The 25,611-nt window shown below is 48.7% G+C and overlaps 1 long non-coding RNA gene across 1 annotated transcript in view; it reads right to left on the bottom strand.

Moving 5' to 3' along the window:
• Positions 1 to 251: 251 nt before the first annotated feature.
• Positions 252 to 25,611, bottom strand: part of LOC112546369 (uncharacterized) — a 39,266-nt gene continuing 13,906 nt past the window's right edge. Inside the window, exons 3-4 of the long non-coding RNA XR_012895890.1 lie at positions 16,776 to 16,882; positions 252 to 493 (exon numbers count right to left, since the gene is read on the bottom strand). This is a non-coding gene — a long non-coding RNA (uncharacterized LOC112546369). The remainder of the gene's footprint in view (positions 494 to 16,775; positions 16,883 to 25,611) is intronic.

Raw genomic sequence — 25,611 nt, 5'->3', positions numbered from 1 at the left:
CTAGCACACTGCATGTGGGATATATGTCCCCTCCCCCAAATAGCCAATAATACGTCCCATTCCTTTCTTTGAATATTGGAATTAAAAGGCAAAAGAGTTCAGCAGAGGGACACACATCAGTGCCTGACCATGGGTGAGCTTCTTTCATCAATGAGGCCATGCCACCAGAAGGATGATGGGACCAGTAGGGACAGGGTCGCATAACTGATGGGTGGCATTGGGAACAGGGGGTAAGGAAGATACAGAAGTCCTTAAGCTTCATTTCTACAGTAGTATTCTATTCTGTTTACAACTGGCTGCATTGGCAGCTAGTGCTTGGAGAAATGCTTGCTGTTAGTTGTGGCAATTCTTTTTAGAAACAGTCTGCAGTGCCTCTTGCCAGGAAAGCAGGAATCTCTCTGATAGGAAACATTCCTTGGTTCTGTTCCCTCACCAGGGTCCCACCACGGCTCCTGTGGAAACAGAAGTCTGGCTGTTCCTCAATGTTCTTTGCCTGAAAAGTAGCAGGAGAGCACAGAGTCATTTCAATCGGATGCAAATGCTTGTTCCCCTCCAGTGCTGGGAATCTGATTAACTTTTTCCAGGCCTGTGGCTAATTAAAGCACACCATCCAAGTGTGGGTTATATGGTGTCACTTGGCTCACACTAGGGCATCTGTAGGTTCAGCCCAATCCTCTTCCCTAGAATATCTGGGAACACTCAAACCTCTGCTGCCATTTCCCTGAAGTCACATTGCCCAGGATAAAGCCAGTCTTTTCTTGGAGCACATGGGTCTGGAGCAGCCGTGATGCCCCTTGACTATAGTCCAGATCTTGCTTCCAGTTACTCTGGGATAAGCTAGGGCAACACCACTGCAGTTACACCAGTGTGAGTGAGATCTGGATTTAGCCCTCTGGTTTTTATAGGCCACAGGGCTTTGTGCAGTCCCTGTGCTCTCTACAGATTAGCAACAGAGCCAGAGACGCCACAGCAACGTGCCAAATGGGCATGGGATAATTTGCAGTATTGGTGGTCAGGGAGCAGCCTTCTTTTTATTATGCCCAGTGTGATGTGATGTCCTGGGGGGATCTAAGAGCAGGTGGCCCTTTGTACCACCAGCCTCCAACTAGGCTGGAGCTTCCTTACTCCATGTGGTGTTTGCACCTCTGTTTGATGTTGTTCAGCCTTTCCTTTGCCCCACCAGTCCCGTGGCAGATGGTCTCCAATCCTCTCTGATGGGGGTCCTTGGATAAAGTGCTTCCTGCTCACATCCTCCTCTGCCCCATGGCTACGATATCACCACTTGTCTTTTCTCTGCCCCCTAATTCTGCCACCCCGCCACAGTCTTTCTGCTCTGCTGCCCTCTGAATATCTCTAGGAGGCAGAGCCAGGGGTGCAAATGGGATCTGGAACTAAGTTCTGCATAGCAGCACAATACCCCGATGGCTTCCCAAAGAAGGGGCAGTTAATGCCATCTTAGACCCACAGTGCTCACTATGGCCCTGAGTCTTGGGCAGAAGTTTACATGAGTACAAGGTGTACATAGCGTGCTACACTTGGCTTTGGGTAGCACTGAGAACCAGCTTTGCACTGGTGTAAGTGATGGCTGAAGGATCAGGAGTTAGGATGAGCTGAACTCAGCTTGCCTATGTGGGAAATAGAGTCCCTGCAAGCTGAGTTGCTGAATCACTAAACCTTGTCCTTGCCCTCCTAGAAACTTTCCTCACTGTTCCTCTGCCCCCAGCTTCCCGAATTTAGCAGAGAAACTTCTGACAGAAACTAGAAGAGATCTCTGGCTCATCCGGAGAGCAGCATGAGAGTATTGATTGAAATTGATAGTGTTGCAGGCAAAAAATATATATACAAAAAAAAGCCTTGTCATGATTATCTGCTGGAACATTTGGAAAAAAGAAATCCAAGGAAATGTTTCAGCTGATGACACTGCTGAAAAATAGAGCACTCCATCCCCTCTGTGGCTATGCACACTGGCTTGGGCCGAGCCCTGTACTGGATTTCACTTGCATCATCCATTACTGAGCATTGAAACTAGCCATTATGTTTCTGAGGCTGCAAGGACGATAATTGATTTAAACGCAGAGTGGGGTTTTTAACCATTTTCTCTGGGCAGTTTTTTATTCATTGATAGTAACAACCAAGTAAGGTAGGGTGGGAAGTAGCAGATACAGGACTGGTGAGTAAAAGCTAGGCTAATCCCCTCCATGCAACCTAGGAATCTTCTCTGGCAAGGAGTGACCTGCTGTGCTCAAAGGAAGCAGGCAATAAGAGATCCTATACCCAGCAGCTGGGTTATCGCTACCATGGAGAGGTTTGAGACAGCATGTGAGCATGAACAGACTCTACCCCTGACTCACTGTGAAACCTTGGCCAAGTCTCCCCCGAGGATACTTGCTCACTTTCATAAAGTGTGTTGAGAACCGCAGACAAACATATTCTATGAAGGCAAAGAAATATTATTCAAACGCTTCAGGGTCCCAAATGCTGTTCCCACCCTAAGCACATCCACAAGGGGTGGATGAAATGCAGCCCTCTCTATGGTGACGAGAGCAGCAGGCCACGAAACCATAGAAGGGGAGACCAGGACATGGGTGCAAATGCCTCTTCTTGTGTTAAAGTGCCATCGGATTGCTAATGTCTCAAAGGGCTCAACTTAAAAATCATGAGGCACAGCCTCAAGAGCAGTGTACCTCAGGAAAGTTACCCCCAGAGCACAGGGCTGTGGCTCTCAGATCCTCAGGCTCCCAGGTGTTGGGCCAGTCCCAAGGAGCAACTTTGACCAGCTGGCAGGTTGCTCTGAATTGAATACAAGGATATTTGTCCCTGTCTGTGGCCCTATCCCTGTAGCACTGAGTTAGCTACTGAAGATACCAAAACCATTCAAATACTTAGAGGGGCAACGGAAGTATCAGAAGCATAGACAAAAGGCAACCTCTGTAATGATTCTTTTTATCACTGGTTATAAAGTTTCCCTTTTGTGTTGCAGCTTAGACTATGCCAGGTGTTGGCAAATGGGCCTCTGCAGGCTGGATCCAGCCTGCCAAGCAGGTGGATCAGGCCCATGGAGGCCCTGCTTCTCCCCTGCCCCCAGGCCGATTAGGGCCTGGGGATGGTATGAATGAGAAGTTTCCTCCGCTCTGCCAGGACCGCATGGCACTTGGAAGCACTAGGCGCTCCTGGCAGGGCTGGAGGGGGCTTTGTGCACCCCCCCCCCCACCCCCAGGCCAATCAGTATCTGGGGCGGGGGGGGGGGGGCGCAGTTTCCTCTGCCCTGGCCCCACCCTGTGAGGAGCAGGTGCACTTAGAAGTGCTGCTCGCTCCTGGAAGGATGAGAGAAGACTTCGTGCTCTCCCCCACCCTGAGGCCCTAATTGGCCTGGGGGCGAGGGAGCACGGGAAGACTCCTCCCAGCCAGGGGCATGGGCACCTAGGAGAAAAAGGGGGCAGGCAGGCAAAGGTGCTTCCCCACCCCAGACCAATCATGGTCTTGGGGCGGGGAAGCAAGAAGTATCCAGGCCTCGCCCCTCATGCTCTAAATCTTTGAAGTAGCTCCCAGCAAAAAATTATTGCCCACTCCCTGGCCTATGCAAATCAGCGTAGACCAGCTCCCTTTTTGTTTATAGTCAATTTCACTTCCGGACTTCCTGTTCCAGTTTCAAGCGCTGCAGGAGAAGTGTCATTTGTTTAAGAGCAACTGTTTTGTTTTGAATCCTGGAAACATGCCTAGTGGCCTTCATTTTTATAAAAGTTTGTTTGCAAGTTTCCAGTTGACAGCCTGTCTCTCTGCATGGCTCTGGGAACCTGAATCTGTCCCGCAAAATAGGCTTTGTTCCTTGGCAAAGGACTTGCTTTTGGAGATAAATTTGATGGAAAGATTTCAAGAGACAAGAGTGTAGCAGGGTTTCCAGGAAGAGGAGACTGCCAAGGTTCTGATATTGGCAGAAGTAGCACCACGTCCAACAGGGACTGTAAACCCCTTTGCACTGTTTTCGACACGCTGGGTTTCTGGGAAGGCTGGTGGAGGAATTCATCATCCAGGTTGGGGATTTGCTCTTGGGACACATGATTTCCTGCATTTTGCAAGGCTGATCAATTATGACATTGAAATTAGCACTTTGCCCTACTGTATGATCCCAATTAGGCATTGCCTTAAAAACAATTTAAACACCATTATAACTTTCCATTTAGGCTCAAGTTATCATCAGAATTTATTACCCAGAGACTGCTCGCTTTCAGGCTGAGCTTGTTAATTAGTCAGTGGGGGGCAATGATGCTCAGGGTGGAGGAATTAAATGACACGTCTGACAGTAGGGTACCTGCTTGGATCTGTGTTGGTGTGGAGTGCACAGACTTACTCTTCCCTAGGTGTATCCCTGCTGGGAACGGAATTATGTTAGGGATGAATTTAGCCCAGTGTTTTGAAAATGCCTAGAATTGGACATGTCCCGAGACAAGCATGGCAAGAATTAAACTGCTCTTTTACTAGAAGTGGGTCAGTTTGGCTTAAGTGGGCAACAGAAAGCCAATATTCACTGTTCCTCTCTGTTACTGCAACAACTCGCCTTCCTGTTCACCTGTGCACAGAAGGGAAAGTAAGCGGATGTGCCCTGGTACACAGATCTGGCAGGAACTGGCTGAGCTGCAGCAAAAGCCAGCAGGGAGCTATTTAAAGAACTGGTAGGGACTTGGGTTGGGACAGTACCTGTCAGAAATTTTAAGTTTCTTTCACCACTGCCCGAGTGCTATGTAATGGAACACACCGTCTCCCAGTGGTTGGCAACCCAGAATCTCAGCCACTACCCAGGTTCTTGCATCGTTGAGCAATTATGGAACATGAATCAGGGAGCAGTGAATTCTAGAGTACTTGTGGTAATGGAAATACAGGAGGCACTTGGCTGCTAATTTGCTTTTTTGTTAATGAGAGATCATCAGTGGTAGGACACTACAAGCGGTAATTAGAGATGACCCCAAAGTAACCACATTTCCACATGGAAACCCATCCATTCTGGAAATACCCATTATTTCCTGGGAGGGATTAGCCTGCCTCCTGATGGCAGCATGACAGTCCCCTTCTGGGACCCTTCTCTATGGGTGAGTTTGCCTGTGGGAGGTGCAAAGGGAGGAAAGTTCTGTGGTATTACATGATGGGTGAGCATCTGCTGTGGTGAATGGCCAAGAGAAAGAGAAAGAGAAAGAGAAAGAGAAAGAGAAAGAGAAAGAGAAAGAGAAAGAGAAAGAGAAAGAGAAAGAGAAAGAGAAAGAGAAAGAGAAAGAGTCTCTTGGCCAGGCACCTCCTCTAGTGTGTCAGTTGTCAGAAGCACGACCTGGAGCTTTCTATAGACCGTTGTATTATGGGCACCTGCTTCTTTCCCAGAGATTGTTCTCTGCTCCTCCCTCCAGCCAGTGGTCTCATGTGCTTTCCAGCCAGTGACCAACCCACTGTGAGTCAGGCAAGCATGTTGGAGATGCAAAGCTGAGGCATAGAGAAGGGAAGGAAGCTGTCCATGGTGTGCCAGTCGAATGAACTGCAGAAACCTGTGTTCCCACCTCCTTCACTCCAGCGATCACCCACCACGCTCGAGAGACAAGCTACATTGCACATACTGCCACCCATCATGTTCCAGGGGATTCTTTGCTCTTTCTGCCCACAGACAGCCCCAAAACTGGAGTGTGCTCCAAAACGTGGGTCTCTTGTTGGATCTAGCCTGGCCAGCCAATGCACCAGCTCCTGCAGCATTTCAGATTTGGCTCCAAATTGCATCATGTTACATAGGAGCCCAGACTGTCTGAGGGCACAACACTGCCTACATGAGCTGGCTCTGCCTAGGGCTGAGTCCTAATGTGAGGGGCAATTATAGTTAGTTGCTCGCTACTTTGCAAGAGTGATTGACAACAGTAAGGAACTAAACCCGAGCTGGGCTGAAGAATCACAATTCACTGTCTTGTGGTATTTGTATCACAGCATCTGCTGGGTTCCAGTGGCCCAATGAACATAGTCTGATAGGAGCATGCTTCCATCGCTGGCCTAAACAACAGCCTTGGGAGCAAGAATTAAGGGCATTTTTTCACTGTCTGCTGCATAGAGGAGCAGTGATTGATCCAGTGGGGGTTGATTTATCACACTGAGAATGGACACAATAAATTGACTGACAATCTGTGGAGATACCACAGTAAGCAGACCTAAGTTCATCAACTTCCACTACGTTATTCATGTAGCTGAAGTTGTGTAACTTAGATCAACAACCTGTGGTAGTGTAAACAAGGCCTAAAAGAGGGTATTTTAGAGGGACATCTTTCCTCCAGCCCCATCTTCTTGCAAATGCCTCTTATGACACCAGATATTATTCAGCACTAGGTGAAACAATGAAAAGTCTAGATTCTAACCAACATCACTTAGTACAGAGGTTTTCAAACTATGGGTCATGCCTCAGTACTGAGTGGTGGGATGTCGGGCGCTGGGTCTCGTTGCTGCAGGGGGATCAGGTGAGCAATGGGGGAGCTGAGGCAGCTCCCTGCCTGTCCTGCACTGCAGGCTGCGCTGCGTCCTAGAAGCAGTCAGCAGCAGGGCTGGCTTCTAGGTGTGCATGAGAGGAGAGCACACAGGGGTCCATGCACTGTCCCGGCCCTCAGCACTAGCTCTGCACTCCCCTTGGCAGGGAACCTGCTGCCGGCTGCTTCTGGGGGCAGCATGGTCTAGGTGCCATGAGAGGCAGGAAGCTGCCTTAGCCCTCCCGCTGCACTGCTGACTGTGAGCCACTCTAGGGAAGCCCCTCCTGCCCCAGCCCTGACCCCCCCCAAAAGCCAGAGCCCCCTCCTGCTGCCCAAAGCTCCCATCCTCAGTCCCACCCTGCAGCCCACAATCTAGTCATATTCTGCTGGGTCACAGCATCAGCATATTTCTTTAACTGCATCATGAGGAAAAAAGCTTGAAAACTCCTTAGTATGCTAGAGCTGTATTGACATATCTTCTGAGCTCCAAATGTAATGGTATTTGGTAACAGAACCCTGCGAGGGGTGTGTGTGTGTGGTCTACAAGTTAACCCTGATTCCAGGGGCACTGGCTTCTCTCAGCTATCTCAAGTATTTCCCTTATCTCAGGGGAGAGTGGGAAAAATATCACCTCAGGTGACTTCTCCTTTAGCTTTACAAGGCCCGGAGCTTTGATGGGTGTTCTTCCTGTGATGATGTTTTGAGCCGTATCATAAAACAGCAAACACAGTGTGCCATTAAATGCCTGGAGAGGGGGGTTGGAAGAGGCTTTGAAGTCTCTTCAGCACAAATGTGAGGCTTAAAGGGAGAACACTTTATTTCTCTTCCTTTCAGACATTTGCTCCCCACTTCCGTTTGGCTGGTGCCTAGTGAGGAACCAGCTCAAACTTCCATGATGAAATTCATCAGCATTCCCCAGCCAGATCCAGCCTGGTGGCTAACTCGGGGAGCTCTGGGCTAGACTAAGGCTGTGTCTACCCTTGCACTTGATCCACAACATTTTTGTCATTCACTGGTGCTTAACCCTCTCCCCCCCACCCCACGAATGGCAGTTTTGCTGTAACAAGAGCATTTGTGAATGCTGCTTTGTCGGCATAAGCGCTCTCCTGCCGACAAAGCAAAAGCCTCTCTCTCCTTGGGGGTAGTAGCATTTTGCCAGTAAAAGTGCCAGAAAATGGCATTATCACTTGCTGACTTATAGCAACAGGGCCTTAGAATCATAGAGCTGGAAGAGACCTCAGGGGGTCATCAAATCCAGCCCCCTGCCCAAGGCAGGACCAATCCCAACTAAATCATCCCAGCCAGGGCTTTGTCAAGTTGAGACTTAAACACCTCTAGGGATAGAGATTCTACCACCTCCCTAGGTAACCCATTCCAGTGCTTCACCACCCTCCTAGGGAAATAGTTTTTCCTAATATCCAACTTAGACCTCCTCCACTGTAACTGGAGACTATTGATCCTTGTTCTGCCATCCGTCACTGCTATGAACAGCCTCTCTCCACCCTCTTTGGAACCTCCCTTCAGGAAGTTGAAGGCTGCTATCAAATCCCCCCCTTACTCTTCGCTTCTGCAGACTAAACAAACTCAAATCCCTCAGTCGCTCCTCAGTCGCTCCAGCTCCCTAATCATTTTGGTCGCCCTCCGCTGGACCCTCTCCAATGCATCCACATCCTTTCTATAAGGGGTGGGGAGGAGAGAACTGTACACAATACTCCAGATGTGGCCTCACCAGAGCCGAGTAAAGCGGAATAATCACTTCTCTGGAACTGCTGGCAATGCTCCTCATAATGTACCCTAATATGCCATTAGCCTTCTTGGCTACAAGGGCACACTGTTGACTCGTATCCAGCTTCTCATCTACTGTAATCCCCAGGTCCTTTTCTGCAGAACTGCTACTTAGCCATTCGGTTTCCAGCCTGTAAAAATGTTTGGGATTCTTCCATCCCAAGTGCAGGACTCTGCACTTGTCCTTGTTGAACCTCATCAGATTTCTTATGGCCCAATCCTCTAATCTGTCCAGGTCACTCTGGACCCTATCCCTACTCTCCAATGTATCTACCTCTTCCCCTAGCTTAGTGTCATCTGCAAACTTGCTGAGGGTGCAATCCATCCCCTCATCCAGGTCATTAATAAAGAAGTTAAACAAAAACGGTCCTAGAACAGATCTTTGAGGCACTCCACTAGAAACCGACCACCAACCTGACATCGAGCCATTGATGGACCCATTGGGCCCAACAGTCTAGCCAGCTTTCAATCCATTTTACAGTCCATTTATCCAATCCATATTCCCTTAACCTATTGGCAAGAATATTCTGGGAGACCATATCAAAAGCTTTGCTAAAGTCAAGGTATATCATATCCACTGCCTTTTCCATATCTACAGAGCCGGTTTCCTCATCATAGAAGCTGATCAGATTGGTGAAGCATGACTTGCCCTTCGTGAATCCATGTTGACTATTCCTGATCACTTTCCCCTCTTCCAAGTGCTTCAAAATGGATTCCTTGAGGATCCCCTCCATAATTTTTCCGGTAAGGCTGAGGTAAGGCTGACTGGTCTCTGTAGTTCCCTGGATTGTCCTTCTTCCCTTTTTAAAAGATGGGTACTACAATTGCCTTTTTCCAATAATCCAGAATCTGTCCCGATCTCCACGAGTTTTTAAAGATAATGGCCAAAGGCTCCGCAATGACATTTGCCAACTCCCTCAGTCCTGCAGATGCATTAAATCCGGGCCCATGGATTTGTGTATGTTTAGCTTTTCTAAATAGTTCCTAACTTGTTCTTTCCCCACCAAGGGCTGTCCACCTCCTTCCCATACTGCGTTGCCTAGTGCATTTGTCTGGGAGCTGACCTTGTCCGTGAATACAGAGGCAAAGAAAGCATTAAGTACTTCAGCTTTTCCCACATCATCTGTCACTAGGTTACCTCCCCCATCCAGTAAGGGTCCCACACCCTCTCTGATCAACCTCTTATTGATAACATGCCTGTAGAAATCTTTCTTGTTACCCTTCACATCCCTTGCTAGCTGCAATTCCAATTGCGCTTTTGCCTTCCTGATAATTCCCCTGAATTCTTAAGCAATATATTTATACTCCTCCCTGGACATCTGTCCAAGTTTCCACTTCTTGCAAGCTTCCTTTTTGTGTTTAAGCTCACCAAGGATTTCCCCGGTAAGTCAATCTGGTTGCCTACCATATTTGCTTTTCTTGCTGTGCATTGGAATGGTTTCTTCCTGTGCCTTTAATAAGGCTTCTTTAAAATACTGCCAGCTCTCCTGGACTCCTTTCCCCTTCATGTAAGCATCCCAGAGGATCCTGTCCATCAGTTCTCTGAAGGAGTCAAAGTCTATTTTTCTGAAGTCCAGGGTGTGTATTTTGCTACTCTCCTTTCTTCCTTTGGCCTGGATCCTGAAATTTACCATCTCATGATCACTGCTTCCCAGGTTGTCACCCACCTCTACTTCCCCTACTAGTTCCTCCCTGTTTGTGAGCAGCAGGACAAGCTGCATACAGCCCCTGGTCAGTTCCGTCAGCACTTGTACCAAGAAGTTATCCCCAACATTCTTCAAAAACTTCCTGGATTGTCTGTGCACTGGCGTATTGGTCTCCCAACAGATGTCAGGGTGATTGAAGTCCCCCATGAGAACCAGGTCCTGCGATCTGGAAGCTTCTCTCAGTTGTCTGAAGAAAGCCTCGTCTATCTCATCCACCTGATCGAGTGGTCTATAACAGACACCAACCCAACATCACATCTGTTGCTTCCACCTCTAAACTTAACCCATAGACTCTCAACAGGCTTTTCTCCCTCTAAATACTGGAGCTCCAAGCAATCAGACTGCTCTCTTACATACAGTGCAACTCCTCCTCCTTTTCTCCTCCGCCTGTTCTTCCTGAGCAGTTTGTACCCTTCCATGACAGTGCTCCAGTCATGTGAGTCATCCCACCAAGTCTCTGTTATTCCAATCAAATCATAGTTCTTTGACTGGGCCAGGGCTTCTATTGCTTCCTGTTTGTTTCCCAGGCTTCTCACATTTGTGTACAAATGCTTTAGATAACCAGTTGATTGCCCTACCTTCCCCATCCAAATCGGGGACCTTCCTTGTTGTTCGTTTCTCCTTGTGTTTCTTCCCGGTATTTGACTTCCTCACTTACCACATGTCTTTTGTCACCATCCCACAACGAACCTAATTTTAAGCCCTCCTCACTAGGTTTGCAAGCCTGCCCGTGAAGATGGTCTTTCCTCTCTTGGTTAGGTGAATCCCATCTCTTCCTAACAATCCTTGTGCCCAGAACAGAGTCCCATGGTCGAAGAAACCAAAGCCCTCTCTCCGACACCACCTGTGCAACCACACATTTACTTCCTCAGTTTGACCATCCCTACCTGGACTTTTTCCTTCAACAGGGAGGATGGACGAGAACACCACTTACACTTCAAATTCCTTGATCCTTCTTCCCAGCGCTAAATTATCCACTGTGACCTGCTCAAGGTCATTCTTGGCCATATTGTTAGTTCCTACATGGAGAAGCAGGAAGGGGCAGCAATCTGAAGGTTAATCACTTTTGGAAGACTCTCGGTCACATCCTGAATGCGAGCTCCTGGTACGCAGCACACTTCTCGAGATTACAGGTCTGGATGGCAGATGGATGACTCAGTCCCTCTTAGGAGGGAGTCCCCGACCACCACCACCCGTCTTCTTCTTTTGGGGGTGGTGGTCGTGGAACTCCCATCCCTAGGACTACGCATCCCATGCTTTCTGGTAAATGGTGTTCCCTTCTGATTTCCTCTCTGAGAGGTCCCTGCCAAAGCATTTTCCACTGCAGTGCCTGCAGAGAGAGCCTGAAAGCGGTTACTTACCTTTACAGGAATGGGGGATTCCTGAATTGGCTTTCTTCTTCTTCTAGAGGTAACATGCTGCCAGTTCTCTTCCTTGTCCTGCACTGCTCTCACTGGCTCTTCAGTCTGCTGTGCCTGCAGGATTAAACGCTGCCTTCTATCGAGGAAGTCTTCATCCTCTCTGATGGAACGTAGGGTCGATACTTGAGCCTCAAGTCCTCTAATTTTTTCTTCCAAAATGGCAACCAGCTTGCACTTAGTGCAGATGAAATCCCTTCTTTCTTCCAGGAGGAAAACAAACTTGGTACATGTTGTGCAGGTAACAACAGCAGACCTATCACCATCCACACCTGCCTTCCCTCTGAGAGATTCCTCAGATATTATTCAATGCCTCCTTGAAGGGGAGGAGTGTAGTGAAAAGATTTTAAAGAATGGTGAGTGTATCTCACCCCTTTCCCAATTCCCCTTCCTAACTCCCCGTTAACAGCCCCTGTTCCCAAGCTGCATTGTGCAGACACACCCTGAGCAGGGGAGGATGTGGGCGGAGGAGACAGAAGAAAGCTCCTTTCAGTCAAGGGGTTGGGTATTATTTCCTTTCCTGTCTTTGATCTTCCAGCTGGATCCTGCCCTGCTGGAGCATTCCTCTTGGTAAGCAGCTGCGGGCATGGTTCTCTCAGGTGGATGGAGTCTGCCGCTAGTGGAACAAGGTCAAAGCTCAATGAGAAACAAGCTTCCTCCATCCCTTCTGTGCCATCTTGAGCAGCTGGAAGCCACTGCCTGGATCCTGCAAGCCCATGCCTAGCGCACTCGCTGGAGGGGTGGAATGCAGGTAATAGGGAGCGGAGGATGTGCCATGGATGTAAGGAAGGGTAAGCGCTGGGCACAGCCCTTCCTGCTAAGCTTAGGTCTCAGGGCCCTGGTGAGTCTGCTGCCTCAGTCTTTAGCTAAGAGGGGGCCACGGGAGCAGCTGTGAAGAGGCATGGGTTGAAGACATATTATGAAGAGGCTCTTTCATCTCACCTCTGCCACAAGGCAGGCTAGCCCAGCAGCTGTGCAGCAGTACCCTCCTTAATGCCAGATTGGGGCCCCTTTCACCTGGCACGTATCTGTTCACTCCTGTGTCAGGCAGGTCCATACCCTGCTAGCTAAGATAAGGGACATCTGCAGCATGAGCATGGCCTGTCTGGAAATCAGGACTTGGACTCTGTTGGTTCGGCTGCTGATTGGCTCTGAGACCTTGAGCAAGACACTTTGCCTCTGTGTGCTTCAGCTGCCCCACATATGGACGGGGACATGATGCTTGTGGAAGGTTCACTGAGGCTGTAGGTACCAGTTGCCAGAGAGCTGCTAAACACTGGCACTGCCAAGCTGCCGGTGCTGTGGGGCTGGCATGAGAGTGAGTGTTGCCCAGAATCTCTCCTCTGGTATCTGCACTTCAGGTTGAATAATTCATCTGACAACCGGAGCCTCGCATCCTCCCTGGAGAACAGCAGTGAGCTGCTGGTGACATCCCCTATGGGCTTGCTATTAGGGTTCATTCCATGAACATCTCATGGAAGACTTTGCTCTGTGCTCTGGCTGTCGATATTCAAAGAGTTGAGCAGGGTTGGCTCCTCGCAACAGGTCAGGCACTGACATGTTCTTGCTGCTACTCCCTGATAGGACAGATGAGGCCAGTGCTTAAGGACAAAGACTTGCCCTTGCAAATTTCAGATTCAATTTCTGCAAATATCTCAGTGCGAGGCTTTCAAATTTGCATCCAACAAACAGGCTGGCCAGTTACAAATCAAGAGCCCTGGTATTTTATGGGCAGTGAATGGAGCTGTGGCAGGAACACAGTCATTCTTCCAGGGACCTGTCATGTGGATCTGTTCACACTATTCACTCAGACCTGGGATTAATGCTCATGCAGAATATTATCTGGGAGATGGTGGATAATTACACTGAGCTCTGATGGATCTGGGAGCCAGGACTTTCAAGGTGATTCTGTCAAGGAGCCTTAATTCCTCTTGACACTGAGTTACCAAGCTAAGTAGCTCTGATACGGTCCACTTTAAGATACTAAAGAAGGGATTTAGTACCTTTTTCAGTACCAGTCTGCTAAAATATAGGACATATAGAACTAACCTGAGTCTCTCAACACAGGCTACCATAAAGCTGATGAGTTAAACTGATAGAAAACCTCTTCTGTAGGGTGTAAAATTAAGCCCTTCTCCTATCCCACCACTTCCAAAGGCCAACTTCAAAGTCACATATAAAGTTGGGAGGAACTTTTGCTACTTGGTTTCTCTGCTTGTGAGACAGGTCTCATTGGTAGCAGTCACATGATCCGCACATCTGTCTCACTTTGTTCTAACTCTCTGAGATGCTGCGTAAGAGGGGGAGAAAAGGGGAGCAGCAAAAAGGCATTTTCATTCTTACTTTTTCAAAACTCACAGTTTGCAATTAGCCTCTAGGGGATTTTAAACAACAATCACTTGTGTGAGTGAAAAACCAGAAACGGGTTGGAAATGCTTTGCTTTTATGCTCAAAACTACTGTATGAATCTCCAGTTGCCAGAATGGGGCAGGAGGGAGCAAAGGCAGTACAGACATGAGAATACTAGGCAGCTTTTGGACAAGGAGAGGGAGAGGGGAGTGATGGTTTTGAGAGTTTGGCTGATGAATTCAGTTTTACCCCAGTAACAATTTGCTTTTTTCTGTCAAAGTGCAACAGCTGTAGAAAATGTATGCAGAACCTCCCAGCTCTGAGCCCTGAAACTTGCCTTGAGTCTTAGCACAGATTCTTTTAAGGGTTCCTGAACCTTTCAAGAGAATCAGTGTCCCATTTTGAACAAATTGGGGCTGTTTAAGGACTTACAAAATCCAGTTTCTCAGTGTTTGCAGCGTGAATCCAGATGGTTTGGCCTGAGATTGGCTTTGAGATTTTAACTTTGCTTAAGCTGCAACACAAAGTTAAGCTGTGGTGTATGAATTCCATTAGGATGGGAACCAGAGGAGATGCTAGCACAAAGAGAGAACACACAGGCTGTATCTAGACTGGCCAGTTTTTCCAGAAAATCAGCCCCTTTCCAGAAAAAACTTGCCAGCTGTCTACACTGGCTGCTTGAATTTCCGCAAAAGCACTGACTTCCTACTGTAAGAAATCTGTGCTTCTTGCGGAAATACTATGCTGCTCCCGTTCGGGCAAAGTCCCTTTTGCGCAAAAGGGCCAGTGTAGACAACTCAGATTTGTTTTGTGCAAAAGCGCATCTAGATTGGCCACAGATGCTTTTCCACAAAAAGTGCTTTTGCGGAAAAGTAACCGTGCTAATCTAGATGCTTTTTTCCGAAAATGCCGTTAAAAGCATTTCCGGAAAATCATGCCAGTCTAGACGTAGCCACAGAGTTTGGCCCAACTTGGCTAGTATTCCTGTCTGAACTGGTTTTTAGTTTTCTTCCAGAGATCCTATGTGCTTTTCTCAGACCCCAAATGTACAAAATCTGCCTAGATCCAGCTATTCTTGGACAATTTCAGTGACAACCAAACCAGAAATGGAAACACACACTGACCCACATGAGTGTCCACTAGTATAGCTTTCCCCTCTCTCCACAGCCTCTCTGGACACCTCTCCCAGGTGATTCTACTTCTTTTGCTAACTCTATTTTGAGAATCTTCACACCTCTTCAACCTGGAGACACCACCTGGAGAGGGTACTGTCTCTGGCCCACTCCCTCTTTGATGTTTCCTCTGAGGTCACTGGAGTTGGGTGGCTTGTGACATTGGTGGCTGGTTCTGTGACGTGGGCAATGGCAGTGGCTCAAGTTCTGCTGAGAAGAGTTACAGCAGGATCTGGGTACACACAATATGCAGGGGACAGCTTCCCCTTGCTGAGACTATCCCGGCACTGCCTCACTTGGAAACCTGCAGACTCATCAGCCTGTGCCCCTGGAGAATACAGTCGAATGTCATTGAGCCTGCAGGACATTAACCAGTCTTGACTGGCTGGTTCCTTAAAGTTCAAAGTCTGAATATTTAAAAACAGGGGGGATAAATTCCCGTGTGACTTTGTGGATGACGACTAGGTTCTCTGACCATTGCCCAGCCATGTGCAGGGCCTTTGTGCTGGGCTCTATCTGTGATCCCATGCACCATTTGAACCACTGGCTGGCTGCTTCTGTCACAAACAAACATGGGACAAGCCAGGACGTAAGACATGAATTCTGTGGCTTTCAAGAAGAGGAAGGGTGCATCACAGTTCTTGGTCTAAGTCAGATCCCTCACCCAAAAAGGCCTGTCTAGGTAGGGGCAGGCTGTGATAGTGTTAAAAAGTTATTATATCTCAGACAGGCAAAGAACCACCAACACTTTGATTCCAGGGCTAGAACTGGGCACACATTTCTGGACAAAAGTTTTTTTTGGCAAAAAACAAAAAACAAAACAAAAGAACCAAACAAACAGATTTGACAATACCAAAATGTTTTGTGGATTCGTGTCAGTGCTGTCAAATTGGTCATGCCAGGCAAGAGCGAAACAGATGCATCAAAAAACCCAACTCTGAAAAAAGTCAAACCTGTTGGATTTTTCTTTTTGAAATGACTTGTTTGTTCTGAAATTGTCTGCAGTTGTATTTGCTTTTCAAAATGCAGACCATTACCGAAACAGTCAAAATTGACACAAAATGTTTCCTTCAGCACTCCCCTTCCTTTTCTCTTTTACTTTTCAATTCACTGAAAAGTTTTGGGTGTATAGTTTGAGTGGTGATAAATATCTCCTTCCAACCTTTCCGAATTGTCACTGCACCAAAAAAAAAAAAATTTTTTTTATGCAGCTCTACAGTGGGCATTGGCTGCTGCTTTTAGTATCTACTCCCTCCTCCCTGCTTTCCACACATCCATGGCACTGGCACAGACGGAGTGGGCTACAGAACATTGCCTGGCACCAACCCAATTCTGTCTCAGGCTGTCATATTTGCCCTCTCAGCTCTCTGAAGATCCTTACACGGGTTCGCAGGGTGCAAGGCCTGTCAGAGACAATGGCTGTGGGAAGACAGGGTCCCTGCACTCCTCAGATTCTGAGAGTTGACCAAGCCCCACGGCCAGAAAACTGCTACTGGTTACTCCTTTGCTCCACTTCCCTTGTCCCATCTGTGGTTATGAAGCTTCTCTCCAGCTTGGGAGAGCTTCCTGCCTGTTGCTATGTTTTTTTTCACCTGTGGAAAGGGAGGCTGTGAGCTCCAGGCATCCATCTGGGATTTGCCATAGACCCTAGTAGCAGGACTATAACAAGTCTCTGGATGGCTGGGTGGGAGTGTGTGGGGGAAGTAGCCCTTCTCTTGCAGTATTACATGTGGCTGGTTTTGCAGGGATATTTGCTATGCACTAGTCAGAGCGCTGGCACCCATGTTATTGTGGACCGCAGAGTGCTGTCTATAATCAGATATTTGTCAGGCAATGGTTTGTGCTGGATCCATGTTTGCATACCTGCCAAAGCTCCTGTTTCAAGCAGAGCTCTCTCAAAGTTTCCTTCTGAGACTGCAGTCTCTCTGTTTGCCTCTCCATCTGTCTGTCTCTCTTTCTCTCTCGAATTCCTGAATCGAATTGCCACCAACAAGGTAATGAATTACTTATTTCAGTTTAAAGACAGATGACCAGTGATCACTTCACCACTATTGGCATCCTATAACCATGTGCCAGAGACTCTCACCTCCCACACCATAGGGAGCTATTTTCTGAGCTATCCCCACAGGTTTTCCGTTATCCTGTGGTGAACAGAGCTGGCACTGGGCAGCGATGTCGCCCCCTGGAACACAGGCTCAGCTGTAATGTATCAGACCACTGGTCTGTGTCATCTGGTCCCAGCATTGATCAAATTCCTGATTCTCCACAGGGAACCCTTCCCATAATGCACCTGGACACTTGCTCTACCTCAATCATGTGTGGGATTTATACCACAGCAACCATTGTTGTAGCTAGGTGCTTTCTTGAGCCCTACAGCAACCAGCCGTGCTGGAGAGATTTGTGTGGTGAGCAGAGCTGGGAGAACAATTGACCTGAGGAGTTTATTTTGAGCCGGCTGGGGAACTGTCCAGGAACTTCCCGCCATTTTGAGAGATTTGTGCTTCATTCAGAGTGGCCTGGCAAGCGTTTCGTGGGATGGGTTCCTTCACTCAGGCTGGGTTTTCGTGCTGGTGAAAGGTGTAGGATGGGATGGGTGGGACGTGGCTGATAACCATCTCAACGAAGAGGCTGCACGAAGCCCAGCTGCAGTAAAGCCAATGACACACAACAGGATGCCCCTCCAGGAGGGGTATTTCTTCTCAGCAGCTCTGATTGGGGGCTGTTTGTAAGCCACTGTCTCTGCCACTCATGCTACCGGCTGCCTTCCTTTCAGGGAAGGTGTCAGTGAAAGACGAGGTCTGGTGGAGAGGTCTCCTCAACTGTATGGTACTCCTATGAACGTTTCCCCTCTGCCAGGACCCACGTGGTTTGGCATGAAAACCTTGACAGGATCCTCTGCTGGTGGCTGCTCCATGCTCACCCTTAACTGACACAGCTGCCCTAATGGTGCTTTTGGAGCCAAGTCTCCGAGCAGATGGCCCAGAGTGTAGAGACACAAAATGAAGACCAGCAGGTGTATCCACTCTGAATTCCCTAGGCCGAACCCTTGCCTAGTAGTCATGGCCATTGTTGGCCCCTGACATGATTTTGCACCTGTCATGGAGGAACTATGACACAGCACTCTGATGTGGAAGGGGAGATGTTATAAGGATCAGTAATACCCTTGAAATTTAACATGGCCAGTGTCTTCTGGGTCAGAGAACTTCCCAAAGCTCCTCCCCCCTGGGAAAATAGGCACCCCCCAGAATGGGTCTAGGGTCAGACAGATGTTAAATGGCTTCTGTCCCACTTGTACACTAGAGATGGAAAATATCACCCAACCCAGCCCCCTGCCATTGCAGGACAGTTCTCTACTAGACATTATCCGAATACTTTTGGCTAGTCTGCTTTGAAAAGTCCCACCCCAGACAATGTCCATCCCTTTCTGAGAAGACAACCCTGCAGCTTGTTAGCTCTGACTGTCCAGCTGGTCCTTCCTCCCGGAGACATGTCCTAAAACCATCTGTGATGTGCTCTGGCACCTCTCTCTGTCTGGGACATCACCATCATCTGCACAATAAGTCATGGTGAGGTCACAAGTGGTGGAGACAACCTCCAGATGGGGAGGGACTCAGAGGAAACCAAGAGTCTGCCTTCCTGGAAATGGCCTTTGCATGATACGAAATGAAGAGCCATACACCAGGGGAGGGAGGAATCAGTCTTGAATGGAATCTACTTTCAAACTGGCCTAGTGCCATACCTGTCTGCCCTTCATAATTGTGACTGCACAGAAACAACCACTCCTGGAAGCTGGGGCTGATATATTTCAGATGTACAGGGACCAGAGAGCTATGTAGATGTGAGCACTAAAGCAGCCCCGTTAATGATGGATTTCATTGCTATTGAAGGGTTTATAGCTGACAGGGGACCGGAAACTCACACTCAGAGGCACACAAAGGGGAAGAACCAACAGGAAAGGAAGCACCTGGCCATTTTTATCCAGCTCTCAGCTTTGTTTCTTAACACATGGGAACTCCCTATAGATTTCTAAACCTTTGGGGTATGTGGCTGAGAAAGGGCATATTGCTGATGTGCAGGGAGGTGACTGTGAGTGTGGAGTGTCTGTGCGGGGGAGAGGGGTATGTGTAGGAGAGGTAGAGGATGGGGATTATGTTGTCTCAGACACACGGAATAATCACTGACTTTCAATAGGTCACATTTTTTTAGTCAGGAACTCAACAGAACAAACGAGGAAGGAACCCCCCCCCCCCCACTCTCATTTCCACGAGAGAGCAAAGTGTATGTGTCTTACTGGAAAAAAACTATAGCAGTGGTAGGCAACCTGTGGCCTGAGGGCTGCATGCATCCCCACTGGGGTTCTATGTGTGGCCCACCAGACATTTTGTTTACTGTTGCCCATGCATAGGGTTGCCAGATTCTGCTGGTTTTTGTCTGCTTAGTTTTTTCCTGCCGGTATTGCTAAAGTGGCCCACACGTAAAGCAAGGGCATGTGAAGTGAGGTGTGGACTAATTGCACATGACATTGATTGTGAGACCCGTGTGTTCCCTCTGCGTCCAATCACAGCACTGCTATGATTCAATCGGCTTACCCCGCAAATTCTAGGTACACAAGTGCAGTAGCAAAGCCACCCTACCCATAGGCTGTGTCTAGACTGCATCCCTTTTCTGTAAAAGGGATGCAAATTAGACATATCGCAATTGCAAATGAAGCAGAGATTTAAATCCCCCCGCTTCATTAGCATAAAAATGGCTGCCGCTTTTTTCTGGCTTGGAGCTTTGCCAGAAAAAAGCACCAGTCTAGACGTGGATCTTTCGGAAAATAAAGATTTAAATCCCCGCTTCATTTGCAATTGTGATATGTCTAATTTGCATCCCTTTTACGGAAAAGGGATGCAGTCTAGACACAACCTTAGTGCCCAACTGCATCAATAGGACTGCACATATTGGTGGCAGGTAAGAGTTCATCTAGGTCAGGGATGGGCAAGATATGGCCTGCGGGCTAAGTGATATGGCCCGCAGGCCACCGCACCAGGACCTTCAGAGAGAGAGCAGTCAGCCGCTTCACAGCAGCCCTCTGATCACAACTCCGTCCAGATCCTGCACCCCCCTTACATTCTTCCCTGAGGCCAAAATCCTCTCTTGAATCCATACTCCATCCCTGACCATAAATCCTAATCCCCTGCCCCAGTCACCACCCAAACCCTCTGCAACCCCCCTTCTCCCAAGTCACAACTCCCTCCTGGACCCTGCCCCCCAAGCTCTTGCCCCAGCTCACAACCCCCTCCTTCTTTAACCCAACTTCCTCTCGGACCCCATGCTCTATCCTGTACCCAGTCACCTTCCCCAAGCTCCCTTCTGCACTCAACCTCCATCCCAGACCCTGCAGCCTCTCCATGGGAAAGTGCAGCCCTTGACCACTTACCAAAATCTTGGAGTGCCTCCCCCCATCAAAAATGATTGCCCGCCCCTAATGTAGGTAGAACAGATCTGTGTGTGAGAGCTGGGAGGCTTCTAAGAGAAGGCTTTAGGTAGAAAGGGGGATTTCTTCTGACTGAGTTCAATGATGACATGGCTTTGTGCTGTTTTGGGGGGGGCAGGGTGTTTGTTATCCATTGCCAGAAGGAGCCCTTTGTTGCTGCTGGTGAACAGCTTGTCCCATTCAGTGTCACGGAATCCCAACATACTACCCAACTCTGTGCCAAGGACCAGTATGAGCATGCTGCACAGCATTTCCACAGAGGGTACAGAATGGGTCACATTGCCTTGCTAATGCCAGAGGCCAAGAAAGGTAACAAAAGAGCTTCAAATGCCACACCTGGAGCCCCGCTGGTAGGGCTGGCCTCAGAAAACGGAGCCATGGGTGAGCTTGTGTTTTGACACCCCTGAACCCTGTGGGCACAGCACTGCCCATTTCCCCTGGCACTCAGGGGCTTCCCACCCCCTGCACCATCCTGTGCCACCTTCATCCCAACTCCTGCATTTTCCTCCTAGCTACACCTCCAGCCCCAGTCCTGTACTTGCAGGATGCCCTACCACACTACCCCCCTGCCCTGTACCTACCCTTTTGCCCTGCAAAAGCCCATGCCCAGTTGCTCCTTACTCTCTGCCTATGGCGCACTGGGCATGGGCCCAGTTTGCCCGGCCCATAGGCCACCCTGTCCACTGGCACCTTCTAAATGACACATGTGAAAGGCTCCCAAAATCATTGAAGGCTCTCACCTTCCTTTTCTGTTGTAAATTGTCCCCGAAGTAGCTCTAGTCTGAACCCTTCCATTCACTCGCTCAGCAAGTGCTTTATATTCTGCCCTATATGCTTCTCACAGACTATATGCTGTGACTAGTGCCCCGAATTTGCTGGATGTATAACCACATGATGTTGTTTTTATCTCTTGATTGGCCAGTGGAAAGAGAAGTCTGTCTTGCACAAGTCACTGCTAGTGTGAATCTTTGCACAAGTATTCACAATATACCTGGCACATATCTGCTCTCAAGGCAGTGATGCGCTCATCCCCAGAAACCAACCAAGATCAAAGCAAATGAAGTGCTGGGGAGGTTACACAAGGGACCCTTTATTTTCAGGAATCACCCAGCATTTTTCACAATAGAAACAACCCCCCAGAAAGATGAACCTTCAGAAGCCAGGGATGCAAAATGAGCGTACACTGGGAGAAAGGCAAGGAGTGAGGATGGTTGGCCCCAGGATGAAGCAGGACGGGGAAATCAGGCTGCGGCCTTGTGCATACCCACCATTTTGACTCCGAATCCTCTCCAGTCCCTTGAAACTGCTCCTGCTTTCACACTGACATGATAATTCTGGGAAAGGGAGGGCTAGAAGACCGGTAAAATATTTAGATAAGAGGCAGCATGGATTGCTACAGGTGAAAAGGAGAGCAGGTTTCCAGCATTCCCTCCTTTCAGCCTGTGATTAGGCTGATTATAGTAATTAGCTCTGTCCCTAATTTTCACCCTCTTTTATCTTTCAAAAGCAACAGAAGGAAGAAGCAATACCCTTCCCCCCTTAGTGTCCCCTTTTAAACCTCTAAGGGGAAAATGAGCTCCGGGTATGTGTGCGTGTTTTTGCAAGAAAAATATGCATTGATCATTTCTGGGAATCAGCTTGTGTTTTTTACTCTGAAGCATCCATTATACACAGCTGCTTAATTGACGAGTGCTGCCTAGTCACCTCGGATGCTGGAGTAAAACAGGCTAAAAGCTCCAGCGCAAAGGAAGTCTGTGCTTTATAAATTGATTCACTGGGAGAAGGGGGGAGAAGCATTAATTACAGATGCTTCTGTGGGCACTGTTTTATGGCAGAGAGACGAGGATGTGGGCAATTCTCCTAAATGCGTTGATTAGGCTGCACTTTATGTCTCTGAGAATATTAAATGGGCACTGTAAAGCTATTAAAGATGCAGTGCTATAAAGAATTGAAGAGAGGGAGAGAGTACAGGGTCCCAGCCAAGATCATGCATGAAAAGATCAGCATCAACAAGTCCTCAGTGGCCCCTCAAAGCACAGCCCTCTGGGACACAGGCAGCAGGGGGGTGTAATGAAGTTTGACCCACTGCCAGCTTCTCCCGTTGTTGTTTGTTTTCCTTGCCTGCCCCTGGGCATTTGGGAGCTAGCTGCCCTGTCTCACACTCAAGTAGCTCTAGTGATAGAAAAGTAGCCGTGTTAGTCTGGGGTAGCTGAAACAAAAAACAGGACAATGTAGCACTTTAAAGACTAACAAGACGGTTTATTAGGTGATGAGCTTTCATGGGCCAGACCCACTTCCTCAGATCAAATAGTGGAAGAAAATTGTCACAACCATATATACCAAAGGATACAATAAAAAAAAAAGAACACATATGAAAAGGACAAATCACATTTCAGAACAGAAGGGGGATGGGGGGGGGGAAGAGGTAAATGTCTGTGAGCTAATGATATTAGAGGTGATAATTGGGGAAGCTATCTTTGTAATGGGTAAGATAATTAATGTGTTTGTTTAGACCGAGGGGTAAAGTGTCGAATTTAAGCATGAATGACAGTTCAGAGGATCCTCTTTCAAGTCTTGTGTGAAAAGGTCTTTGAAGCAGGATGCAGGTGATCAAGTCATTGAGACAATGCCCTTTCTGGTTGAAATGGCAAGAAACTGTTTTTTCTTTGTGATCCTGTCTAATATCTGTTTTGTGGGCATTGATCCTTTGGCGAAGTGTCTGAGACGTTTGTCCAATGTACATAGCAGACGGAAGAGGCCTCTTTAGGAATTCCAGTGGCTGGGCATGGATCATCTGGAATTGTCTTCCAGGTGTCTGAGGCCTGCCAGTCAGAGCAGAACTAATGCACCCCCAGTGAAATGCACTCCCACTGCACCGGGGGCTAAGGAGGGAAAGGGCAATGCAAAAGGCATCAAAGCTGTCCTTCAGGAGGTGCAGAATGCCTCCTGGGGAGCAGAACATCAAGACCTGAACTCGCAGCCTTCCTGTGGGCTGCACACACACACCTCCGTGTGTGCGAGGAGACCACTGCAGTTCAGGCAGGGGATCTGCCTTCCTGCTACAAAGAAACCTCGGCCTTTGTAATGCACCCTGGATACAATTCACCCATGCCAGACCCAAGCCTGGGTACCACTGAGGGCCAACCCTCTGAGTGCCTGGGTGGGACTAAAGCGATGCCTTGGCTTCTGCATGGGGGTGGACTTGTTTGATTGGTGGCCATTGCTGTAGTCTGGCAAACAAGAAACACAGGGAGCAGCTTTTTCAGGGAGAGGAATAAAAAGCAGGCTGCTTTGAGATTTCTGCCCAAAGCAAATCTGGGATGGGCGTATCCCCTTGCTCAGTTTTGCTTGCTTTTGGTGGGGAATAGAGGGTTGTGTTTAGGGCAGAGATGGAGAGAGAGGACTCCTGGGTTCTTTCCCCAGGTTTTCCACTGCTTCCCTCTGTGACCCTTCCCGAGTCACTTTAACCTCTCAGCCGCTCAGCTCCTCCATCTCAACAGTGTGTCTAAGCACACTTAGGCCACATCTAGACTTACTGCGCCAGATGTCCATCTTCTGGTGTTCGATTAAGTGGATCTAGTTAAGACCTGCTAAAGTGAATGTTGAGAGTGCTCTCAATTGGCACTAGTCCTCCGTGATTCACAAGGAGTATGGGAAACACTCCTGCTGACCTCGCACCAAGTGCAGTTTAAGGTATGTCGGCTCCAGTTACATTATTTATGGTATTTGTGTACCTGAAGCCGACCTTATGAGTCTAGTATAGACCTGGCCTCAGCTGCAAAGCAGCCTGTAACATGGACATGATCAGAGTATGTACCTCCAAAGGAGGGTGCTAATTCCGGGAAGAGTTATTACTAAGCCTAGCTCTAGAGAGGCGGAATCCCCTTCTCCCTGCATGTGGCAAAGCTGGGGTAGGGTGTCAGCATCTGGAAATCAGGCTCCTTGCTCATACACCCTTCGGCACTTTTCCTATTTGGCAAAATCGATGGGGACATCTGTGGATAATTTCAGCTTTGCCCTGCAAATTCCTCAAGTGCGGATTGCCCCACTAGCAATGGCTCCTGGCTCTTACAGAGGGCTGCTTCCCATGCGCCCCAGGCAGGCAGCCCGCTTCCCACATTCACGATTAGTCTCCCTAAACAAGCCTCCTGTGTCACCTCTGAGCAAGTGACACGGTTGAAATTATACGGAGTCACAAGGGTTTGCCCTGAGCCCCCCTGTGGCCACAAGTCCAGCCCTGCTCTGCTCCCTTTGGGTGCACTCTGCCGTTGGACTCTCGTCAAGTGTTAATTCCTCCTGACGGGGAGTTTCCGGGGTCTGCAGGGCATGAGATGTTAACACAGAGCCAGCTCTGTCTAACTCATGCTGGCAAATCAATTTGTCAGAACGCAGCTCACCAATTAGCATTAGCTGGGATTATTATTCATTTTCGCCTGGCGGATTTCTGGGAATTAATCAAGTGCTTGATGGGCATGCAACAGCAGGAAGCAGGAAGGGTGCAAAGTGTGGCTGGGTGCTGGGGTCTGGCTCCCCAGCTAAACTCTTGTGCTAGCAGAGGGGCCCCATCCCCAGCACTGTCCCCCCACCTAACCCTGATATGTTCCATGCATGTTCTTAGCATGTCCCTGTCCTTTAATGGGACTTCCCCAATTGGATTGTGCTGCACAGTCCCCAGGGGGTGGGCAAGGGCAGACAGCCCCTTGTACAGCCAGGGAGGGAAGCTCAAAGGTATTAAGAATTCTGTGCGGTCTGGGGGGCCTACCTGCCTCACTAAACTCATCCTGAGGGGCCTTGCCAAGGCTGCCCAGCAACATCTCCTGAGTCCCAGCCCAGAGCTTAGAACCACACAAGCGCCCATCCTCCCTTTTATCTGCCAGGTGAAAAGAGTACTATGGAGCTGAATGTGCTAATACTGGACACAATCCAGCCCTGTGCAGAGAGCCTATCTGAGGCCTAAGCCCTGCTGAAACCCCTCAGCATAGGGGGGAGGTTAAGGGATTGAAGTCTTTCATCCAGACCTTGGTAACGGGCAGTCCTCAGGCCCAAACTCAAGCTTGTGTAACTTCCTGGCCGTGGAGTTATTCACAGCGGGCGTGGCTCCATCCTAGGAAGCGCTCCTCGTGTGAAAGGCTCTGGAGCACCGGCCTGTTGACAGAGCTCCCTCGCACTTGAGCTTATCCGAGCTGGGCCTGGCTGCAGCACAAGAGTCACACATACGCT

Source organism: Pelodiscus sinensis, chromosome 15, assembly GCF_049634645.1.
Source record: "Pelodiscus sinensis isolate JC-2024 chromosome 15, ASM4963464v1, whole genome shotgun sequence".
Lineage (NCBI taxonomy): Eukaryota > Metazoa > Chordata > Testudines > Trionychidae > Pelodiscus > Pelodiscus sinensis.
The sequence above is the reverse complement of the archived record's forward strand: the minus strand, read 5'-3'. Positions and strand labels throughout refer to the sequence as shown.